Consider the following 10,406-nt stretch of genomic DNA (forward strand, 5'->3'; position numbering starts at 1 on the left):
ACAGTAACTTAACTAATTATGACTTAAGGGAATGTCAGAAGAGTGTGTGGGAGATTGATAAAGGGCCAACAAAAATAATTATGAAAAGAAAATATTCTCAAATTGATTGTGGTGAGGATTCCACAACATTTTAAAAGTTGATTGAATGATTATATTGTATGCCATGTGATACATTTGTCAATAAAACTATTTATTAAAAAAAAGAAAAGAGACTTCTGTGTGGAGTGCAATGTGAATTTTTTACCTGATATTCCTACACTGGACCTTCTTGATTTAAGATATACAGAGTTGTGACGTGAGAGACTACTAGATAGCATGAAGTAGGGTGTGCTAGGCGAGGTTGACAAGAGAAACAAATTCATAGATACATATGTATATTGAGAAAACATTCCAACCCATTCCAGATCAGGTCCATAGATCTGATATTAGCCCAAATGTCCAATACTAGTCCATAGATTCCTCTTCAGACTCACATAGCACATATAATGGTGCCAAATGCAGGAAGATCAAAGGCCAGTGGGAACTTTAAAAAACAGTAAAGAAAGGGCACCATGAGGAGAATTACTGATGTTATAAATGGTGGATAGGTTAGAGAATTGCTTATCTTTCTTTGTTTTTTTTTTTTAACATTTCCATAGTAACTAGTTTGGTGCTGATTCTTATATCTAGGATTACTATTTCTATTGGTGTCAAACAGAGTCACTCTATTACAGTAGTGAAGAATAAATTGTAGACACATTAGGAAAAAATAAGAAAATACTCTAAATTTAGAACTAAAAAATTTATAACTTTTATTTATATACTTATTGATTTATTGGTCATGAAAAATGTAAATGTGATATCTCAAGTTTAAGATACTTTTAAATAATGTTGAAAATAGTAAATTTTACAAGTGTTTATGTTATTGTGTTAGTCCAGGTAGACTAGAGAAACAAATCAATAGAAACTCATATATATATATGAGTGTTATATAAAGTGTAATTGTACATTAAGAAAGCATCCCAACCCAGTCCAGTTCAAGCCCATAAGTTTGATATTAGCCCATATGTCTGATTCCATCTATAAGGTCCTCTTCAGACTCACAAAACACATGCAATGAAGCTGAATGTAGGATGATCACAGTCCAGTTGATAGAAAATCTTTAGATCCAGTTGCTTTGTAAGCATGTCTGCGCTGGCAGGGGTCTCCACATGGCTTTTCCAGGTCCAGGGTTCTGGCTGCATGAGGGTTGTCCATGTGGCTTCTCCTCAGCGATGACTTGCAGGGAGTCAGCCTTGTCATTTTAGCGTCCCCAAGGAAGTGAGCGGAGAGAAAGAAGTCTTCTGCCTCCCAGAAGGAAAAACCAGATTTCCCAGAATTCTCAGGAGAAATCCATACCCACAAAGGCCTCATTGGTTATATCTTGATTGACAGGCCAGACTCCACCCCTTCACTCTTAATCCTCTCAAGTTTTTTTAACCTTGTTCCCATAGTATCAATTGACACCAGACTATGTAACTATCACAGTTATAAACAAGAATTTCCAACTTTTCAATTAGAATCCCATAACATTAATCATTGGATTAATTAGTTATAGAGAAATATACATATAGTTTAGAATTTATTTATTCAATACACTGCTTTATATTAACTAAACTAGTGCCATTTAACAATATTAAATAACAAATATTCTAATTTAATATTAAATAAAATAATAATATAGGAGGATATTTGCCAAATGTTCAGATTTTTGAAGAAATATGTAGATGGGATTAATACCAATAATTGTGATAATAGTTGACATTCATTAAACAAATATGTTATGAGAACATGCCTGATAAAATATTATACTTACTTTTTTATAATTAAGTATAGAATAATGTTCAAGGAGAATCTGTCAAGCAATAGTAAAGCAGTTCCACGAGATGGCAGAGGCCTACTTATGAAGACTGGGGGAGAACTACATAGAGAACATAGTAAAATAGTCTTGACAAGCTTTAGGCTGAGTGTACCCATTAGGCTCAGTAACTAAATAGTTCACTCTCACATGTACACATGTCCCCTTGTGTTAGACAGGGTTCTCTAGAGTGATGAAACCAAATTGCTGATAATTTAATATATTTATTTATAAAGATAATTAGATATATAACAAGAGATTAACTCTTAAATCATATACAGATAAATACATAATACAAGAAATAAACAGTTAAATTAGAAAGCACTACAAATGGCTCAATGCAACTCACTCCCATGAGAGAGAGTTGTGAGAGACTAGCAGTCCTTCAAGTCTAGTCTGCTGCCAGATCTTCCTCTATTTATAGAGAGAGCTAGGCTATGTCAGTACAGCAGCCAATCGCAAGGCAGGTCACCAACTGCCAGTCCCCAGCTCCAGAGATGTCTTAAAGGGACCTCAATTTACAGTGACACGGTCCACAGGCTAGGCGTCCCACAGATAGTGTAGCCTTTAAATTGAGGCACAGAACAAGCAAGGCAGCCGCACACTGGTCCAATGATCAAAGAGCGAGAGAAGAAAGGCGAGGTTCACCAAGCCATTTATCTCTCTGCCCTTCAGTTAATCCCACTTGGGTTTATCGGCCAGGCTGGCACAATAAACTATCTCACCCCTGAATTTAGGATGTTTCTAATTGTTTTAGAAAAAGAAATAATCCAATCTGGGAATATTGAATAAAAAATTACTAACAAGTGAACATATGCTTTAAATATCAGGAGTTAGAATATACTCAACAAGCAACTAGCAACAAAAGGATCATGCCTGCACATGTGGTTGTATTTTAATCAAATTGAGTTAAAAATTATTTTACTTTGGAAATGTCGTATCTAAAAATGAAGATGTGTATGTAAATGGGTAGTTTTGCTCTTTTGGAAAATATAAAACTAGACAACTAAACTCACTGCCATCTAGTTGATGCTGACTCATAATGACCCTATAGAACAGGTTAGAAATGCTTCTGTGAATTTCCAAGACCTTAACTAGCTACTGGAGTATAAAGCCCCATTTTTCTCCAAGAGTGGCTGGTGTGTTCGAACTATTGATTTGGGCTATATGGTAGGTACTTAATCTGCTGTCAATTTGAGACTTAAGAGTGAAGGGGTGGAGTTTAGCCTGTCAATCAGGTTGCAGCTTGATGACCTCATTTGGAGGTGATAAGTAGATAAATAGCTCTCCGGAGTCAGGGCACATGCTCATTGCCTGCAAGACATTCCTGTGGACAAGCCCAATGGAGCTATACTGATGGCAGCCAGAGCCTTGGAGCTAGAGGGGCCATGTGGAGACCCATGCCAGTGCTAAGATGGTTCCACCACCGCCACTGGATCCACAAGACTTTCCAACCATTGGCCTGTGATCTTCACTCATTCAGCATCATTGCAAGTGTTGTGTAAGTCTGAAGAGGGATTTACAGACTGGTATTGGCCGTGTGGATGGCTGGGATGTTTTCTTAATATAAAATTACTCTTTATGTAAAGCTCTTTCCTATACACATAGGAGTGTCTATGAATTTGCTTCTCTAGTCTACCCTGGCTAAAATGCAATGAAATAGATACTTTAAAAATAACATAAAATCTCATACATATTTATCTCTGGGGTTTCACAAGGATGATGTCTTCAGCATAAGTTTGACCATTGGTTGAAGTGTCATAACATAAAGAAAAAAAGAAATTTTCACTTTCTTTCTTTTCTTTTTTTTCAGTGTCAGCCAGCAGGGAACTGCCCCTCTGAAGGTGGCAGAGGGGCATCCTCTGCCCTGGCGACCCTTCACTTTTGGAGGCCTTAACCAGTGGACGGCAGCATGGTATAGAGCTGCCTCACCTTCTCAGTCCTCCACTACTTTCTAACATAAAACGCCTCTATTATATTTTCAACATAAAAATAAACTTTAATTTATCACAACCACACATATAAGTGCTATAGTACATTGCAGCTGTTGGGGCATCTGTAAAAATAAAGAAAATTAAATTGCAGCTATTTTTAATGAAATAAGCCACCAGACGGTCATGGCTCTCAATAGTGCTTACCAGGAAGAGATTTTCTTTGCTCTTTAAGCATGAAAAGAGAAGGCATGCTTAATGACTCCTTAGGGATGCTGGTTTGTTTTCAAATCTGCTCAGCAAAATGTTGGCTTTGAAGATGACTACTTTCATTCTCTGAGATTGGAACTTTGGAGTTCTTGTTTTTAGTACTGCTTTTATGCTATAATCAAAAGAAGAATGTAATAAAGTATATAAAGGAATAAAGGATAGCTCTATCTGAAAAGCAAAGCAAGGCCTAATCATATACAAAAACAAATAAAATAATTTATCTTGTATTAAAAAATAACAAGAATAAATTAAAAGCAAGCATTCAACATTTTCTCTTGATCTCCTAGTGGAGTTTTATTTTCAAGCCGATCTTTGCAATTCATTGACACTTCAAACAAGAATGTAAATAAACTATTTTGATGGATGTTTAAATGAGCTGATATTGATTTCCAGTTTAAAAAAATACACAAAAATACACCAAAGTTTGTAACTATGACAGTGTCTCAATAAAAAGTCCATGTGGACATTTTTATGAATTGGGGTATAAATATTAAATTGTCTAAAAAGTCTTTGTTGCTCCTTGTAAGGTTCCAGCCCCTATAATTGAATGGCTCCAAGGGGTGGTTGTATAATTGAGGGGCAAAAATAAAGAGACATTAGACATGATAAAGCATACAATTGCTCACCTTCTGGACAGGTATGACCTCAGCAGCCAGGTCTATGCAGCAAGAGAGAATATATTTCCAACCAAGGCTTACATACACTTAGGGGGCATCCAAGTCCCCCTAATTACAGGTAACCACATGCATAAGAGGAAGGGGTTGTACAATAGGCATATGCATAGCAGGAGGGGGACGAGCTACAGATATATTCACAATAGCAAGAGGAGGCACTAGAGGCATACATGTGACAGGAAGGCATACATGTAGCAAGATAGGCGGGCTCTAGAATCAAGATGGCAGCCTAACTTTGGACATCCTTGAGTTGGCTTGACTTTAGTATCTTTGGGTTCTCCTTCAGGGGAACAATTCACTATCCTTATCAAAAGGCAGTGGGCTCTACTTAGGGTGGGACATATTGTAGGGTCTGATTGCTCTAGAAGTTGATAACCTTCAGGCAGAAAACCTTTAAGTAGTTGACCTCCAAGTGTCTAGTCAGCAACTTAGGTTTGGCACATATGTGGGGACATCCTGGGGAGCTGTTTCCCATAGCGCCTCATCACAATCAAACAAGAGTATTAAATTACAATACCATAGCATAGGAAAGACACTTAGGAATTGAACTGTGTCCCCAAAAAATACATGTTATAAAACTCTGACTGGGGTTATAATCAATTTGTTATTTTATTTTGTGTAATAAATTTTGTGTCATCTTGCCTGTACCATGATTCTCTGTGAGGCAGGATTAGTGCAGACTATATTTTCAGTACCTATTTTGAGATATAAAAGAGATTAAACAAACAAATAAACAAATAAGCAGAGATGGGGGAAGATTAATGCCAAACCACATGAAGCAGTTCAAATAACTAGAAAACAGTATGAAGAGACAAGTGTCTATCCCCAGATGTAATAGAAAGGAAAGAATTTGTACTTCAAGACCCTTAAATTGAGAAAATAACTTTCTGTTAAAGATATCCCCGGAAAAAAAAAAAGAGATATCCCCTTGTGGTATTCTGTTATTGTCATTCTTTCTGTTAGGTGCTGTCCAGTCTATTCCAATTCATCACTGCCCTATAAACAACAGAATGAAACACTACCTGGTTCTGCATCATCCTCACAATTGTTAGAGCTTGTTCTTGCCACTATGTCAATCCAACTTGTGAATATCTCCTTTTTGCCGATCTTCTATTTTACCTAGCTTCTACTATGCCAAACATATTTTCCCAGTATGGTAGGTAGATTTTGTGTCAACTTGGCTGCACCAGAATTCTTAGTAATTTAGCATTTGAGACCTTCATATGATGTGGTCTAACACAATGCAAAGCTCTCCATGATGGAATCTGCTGTGATCAGCAATGCATTGGTAAAAGCATGAATGCAGCCTCTTTACTCAGGTAACAGCACTGCTACAATTAAAAAGAGAGAGGGAAGGAGGGCAGAGGAGGGAGGGGAAAAATGAGAAGCTGGGACCAAGGGCCCAAGTAGAAAGAAAATATTTTGAAAATGATGATGGCAACAAATGTACAAATGTGCTTGACACAATGGATGGATGGATAGATTGTGATGAGTTGTACGAGCCCCCCAATTAAATGATTTAAAAAAGAAGAAGATGTTTCCTTGAGGATGTGGAATACTCCTACATAGGCCTCTCTCTAATGGCTAAGGGCACCCTGGTGACTTAGTGGGTTACGTGTTAGGGTGCTAAGGGAAGGTCAGCAGCCAAACTCCACAAGCCCATCCATGTGAGAAAGGCAAGGCAGTCTCCTCTTGGAAAGATTTACAGTCTCTCAAGCCCTAGAGTTTAATTTTATTCTATAGGGTGACGGCTATGAGTTCAGAACTGATTTGATGGCAATTAGTTAGTTGGCTAATGGCTAATGGCCCTGACCAGTTCATGTGTTTCTTGGCCAAATGTATGCCTTCTTTGGCAAAATGTCCATTATATCCTCTGCCCATTTTTAATTGAATTAATTTCTTTTCTTTCATTGAATATTCTGTAAATTTTGGACATTAAACCTTGTCCAATATATCTTCATCAATTTTGTCCCCAATGTATGATGTGGGTTCTCTTTTTGCTATTTTGGATATATATATATACATATATATATGTACATATATATACATGTCGATTCCAGTTATCTACGTCTATCTGTCTGTCTGTTTATCTGTCTATCATCTATCTCTATCTATCTGTATATCTATCTATCTATCTATATATCTATCTATCTATCAACCTATCTATCATCTATCTATCATCTATCTATCTATCTATCTATCTATCTATCTATCTATCTATCTATCTATCTATCTATCTATCACCTATATTCCAGTTATCTACATCTTTTCTACAGTTGTCATTCTTTGGGTTATGTTTGGTAGTGCATTTATGGCATGTATTAAATCCCTCATGTTTGTCCGTAATTTTTCAGTGAAGATCTTTACAGTTCTTTGATTCATATTGAGTTTTTTTTTCTATATAGTGTGAGATATGGTCCTGTCTCATTCTTTAGCAAATACATATTCAATTTTGCAATCACCATCTCCCTCAAACGCTATCCCTTCTTCATTTAAAATGTTTCTTAAAGATCAGCTGTGCATAGGTGGGTGGATTTACTTCTAAGTTCTCAATGATATGTCTGTTGTTGAATCGCTATCTGGCTGTTTTGACTACTATGGCTGTGTACTGGATTTTGAGCTTGGGAATTGAAAATCTCCTATTGTGTTCTAAATAAGTTGTGCCTCACTTTACCAGATGTCTCTTTTCTTTCCATATCAATTTGCTTATTAGTTAATTTTTAAAATCTCTTTAAAGATGATGTTAGGCTCTGGATCAAAATTAAGTTATATCTGTAGAAAACTTTGAGTGGTATTGATATTTTCACAATGTTAAAAATTCTTATCCCTTTGAATATGGTATAGTTTTCCACTTATGAAAATGAAAACAATGTTGGCTTTGTGGAGTAAGGTTTCATAATTTTCTTTTTATGGGTCTTTTATTTCTCTGGTTAGATTTATTCCTAAGTATTTCTTCTATTGGATAACTACTGTAAATTGTGTTGTTTTTCTGATTTCATTTTAGAGCTATCTTTTTTAGCATAAAAGAGTCTAATTTTCATATGTGATCTTGTATTCCATCACCTTGCTGAACCTCTCAAATAGTTCCAATAATTTTTGCTAACTTATTGGCATTTATTATATATAGAATCATATTTTCTGCCAATAGATAGAGTTGATAATTTGGATAACTTTACTTTTCCTTTCTTGCATTATTTGTGTGACAACAATATTGAATATGAATGACAACAAAGGGCATACTTGTCTGGTCCCCATTAGCAAGGGGGATGCTTTAAGTTTCTCTTGGTTTAAAGTAATTTCCTGCTGAGTCTAATTATTGACTTAGCTGATTTCTTTCTCTCGAGAAACAAAACCAGCATAGTTGATGTATGTACACATAGGGAGAAGCTTATATCAAGAAAACAGCTCACAGAATTATGGAAGCACGCAAGTCCCAAGTCCAGGCAGTTCCACATTTATGCATCAGATGTTAGACTGATGAACCCAAGACAACAGGCTTCTGGTCGCAGAGCCAAATGAATACATGGGCAGCAAGTAAAATGACAGACAACTGATGACTACCCAGTAGAAACAACTTACTTCCAAAGGTTTCATTATGTTGTGTATTTATTCTTGTTTCAGCCAAGGAATTACTCTATTTACCTTTTTATTTCTTCTGGTAGTAGTAGTATTTTTTAAGTATTGTTTTATTTCATATCTGTATAAATGGTTTTTCCTTTAATCTTCTTTCATATTTTGGATTTCTAATTTTATAGTGTTGTTATATGAGAAGATGATTTGTAATCTTTTAATGTTTTTAAAATGTTGAGGATTGCTTTGTGCTCTAATGGGAGTCTATTCTGGTACATGTTCCATGTGTACTGGAAATTAATGTACATTCTGTTTGGGTTGGGTGTAGTCTTCTATATATATTTATGAGGTCAAGTTGGTTGATAGTGTTTCTAAGTTTTCTATATTTTTGTTGTTTCTTTCTGATTTGATTTTCATGGAAAGTAGTATATTAAAGTCTTCTACTATTGTTCATTTCTCTATATAATTCTTTTAAAGTTTAATTTATGTTTTATGAGATTTTTTTATTGGATGCATAAATATTTATTATGGTTATATTTTGTTGCTCAATTGACAATTAAGTCATTAGGTAATGCCCTTCATTGTCCCTTATGTTGTTTATTTTACCATAAATTCTATTAGCCAACATAATTTTGCCACTTATACTATTTTTATTGCCATTCACTTGACATTTATCTCCCTTTGATTTTTAGTTAACTTTTGGTTTTGTGTAAGGTATGTCTTTTGTAGATAGTATGCTGTTGAGTTCTAACTTCTTACCCATTCTGCTACTGGTTTCTAAACAAGTATAGCTAAATAATTCAAATTCAGTGTGGTTATCAGTAGATGAGAAGGTATTGCTGTCATTGTCCTGTGTGTGTGTGTGTGTGTGTGTGTGTGTGTGTGTGTGTGTGCTGTCGTTCAGCAGGTTTCTATGGTTCTTTTTTTCTGGATTCCTTTTTTTGCAGGTTTATTTGTCATTTTAAGTTTTTGTTCTTGTTTCGTTGTCTACTAAATTTTTAGGATTCCCTCACTTTAATTTTGATGAGGCTTTCTTTCCAAGCTTAAATTAATCTGTTTAATTTTGTAATATACCTAATCACTTGAAAGGTCTATAAATGTTCTGAATCTTTCAATCAGTCCCACTAATATTCTTACTGACTTATTGGCATTTTTGACATATGGAACCTTATTATCTGTCTCTTTCTTCTGTGAAACAGCATTGAATAAAAATTGATATCTGGTTTTCTATTCTAAGTAATTTTGTTTTACATTGGATTCTTCTAAATTTTGATTCATTTTTAGATAGTTCTATCATGTTAATTACTCTTAGTTATTGTTTTCTCTTGTTCGTTTCCTGTTCAAATAATTCTGTTGATTATTTCTTGCACAGCTGGTTAAAGATCTTTGACTTATGTTTCTATGGAAGTGTCCTAATTTCAGTGTCACTTATCAGAGAACATTTTTCCTGGATATATGATTCTGGCTGGCAATTTCTTACTTTCAGAGCTTTATACATGTCACCCCGTCACACTCATGACCACATCTTTTCTGTTGAATCAGAGAGATTCGTCATACTGGCTCTTCATGGTAGGTAATTTTAACTTTTCATGAGCTGCTCTTAGGTTTCTTTTATGTGTTTAATTTTGGAAAGTTTGATTTTGTTCTGCCTTGGTGATTTCGTTTTGGGTTCTATCCTGTTTGAGTCTTATTCAACTTCTTAAAGGTATGTTTTGTCTTTGAGAATGTTTGGAAAATTTTGTTACAACAATTCTTCAACATTTTTCTGTGTTTTTTATTCTGCTTGTTTCTTCCAGTTCTGGCATTGTGATTGCATGTAAATTTTACATCTTGAAAGTATGACCCATAATATGTAAGCTTTCTTTTCATTTCATTTTCCCCCTGAATTTTTTATCTAGTAGATTAATATTGAGAGATAGGTCTTCTACCTCATGAATGCAGTCTTTCTTTGATTAAATTCTACTTCATACAATGTATCAACTATTTCTTTTTTTTTAATTAAATAATCATTTTATTAGGGGCTCATACAACTCATCACAATCTGTACATACGTCATCTGTGTCCAGCACTTTAGTACATATGTTG

General features: G+C 35.1%; 1 non-coding gene across 1 annotated transcript; it reads right to left on the minus strand.

The window, feature by feature from the left end:
- Positions 1 to 3,685: 3,685 nt before the first annotated feature.
- LOC115868125 lies at positions 3,686 to 3,823 on the minus strand. Its single transcript, XR_004045433.1, has one exon. It is a non-coding gene; the product is annotated as a small nucleolar RNA SNORA47 (small nucleolar RNA).
- Positions 3,824 to 10,406: the final 6,583 nt, after the last annotated feature.

This window comes from Echinops telfairi, unplaced genomic scaffold (genome assembly GCF_000313985.2).
Source record: "Echinops telfairi isolate 266 unplaced genomic scaffold, ASM31398v2 ScPeMD7_6;HRSCAF=24_1, whole genome shotgun sequence".
NCBI classification, from domain to species: Eukaryota; Metazoa; Chordata; class Mammalia; order Afrosoricida; family Tenrecidae; genus Echinops; species Echinops telfairi.